The following is a 789-nucleotide window of genomic DNA, read 5'->3' as shown; positions in this document are numbered from 1 at the left end:
CTTCCTATCTCAATTTAGTAAACCAGAATATAATTTAATAAAATACAAATGTTTGGTAATAAAAATATTGCCATTACCAAATTGAACATCAAAATATAGACAACAGAAAATAAGACTTAAGGATATACAGTAGAAAGGCACAAAGGTTGCTTTTCTTGGTTATGTATGACATTCTAAGAAAAACAGATTAGAAAGATATGGTTGTATGTTGTAGATGACAGCCTTCAGATGCAGAGTTCTGCAAATCTTAAAGCTACAGTGTTCTCAACTAGATACTCCAGAAGGGAGAGGTATGGCTTCAAGGCAGAGTTGAGACTGCTGCTAATGAGGGAGATTGATGACCCACTCCTCAGCCTTTGGTCATGAGTTAAGGAACCTGAGAGGAATATGTAAATTATTATTATTATTATTATTATTATTATTATTATTATTATTACTATTCTACATTGATATGTAGCTTGAGAAAATTTTTTTGTCCAAACACTAAAAAAAGTTTGACTTAAAAGTGTGTGTGTGTGTGTGTGTGTGTGTGTATGTATAAACATATATACATACACACATATGTATGACCTGGCCTTACATATATGTATATATGTATGCACACATGAATACAATCAAAACAAACAGATGCCAGGCATGATGTATTATACCTAAAGTAACAGAATTTGGGACACTAAGGCAGGAGGAGGATTGCCATAACTTCAAGGCCATCCTGAGCTACAGAAGAAGACCCTTCCTCAAAACACACACACACACACACACACACACACACACACACACACACACACA

Source organism: Psammomys obesus, unplaced genomic scaffold (genome assembly GCF_907164565.1).
Source record: "Psammomys obesus unplaced genomic scaffold, mPsaObe1.curated_primary_1811, whole genome shotgun sequence".
Lineage (NCBI taxonomy): Eukaryota > Metazoa > Chordata > Mammalia > Rodentia > Muridae > Psammomys > Psammomys obesus.
The sequence above is the reverse complement of the archived record's forward strand: the minus strand, read 5'-3'. Positions refer to the sequence as shown.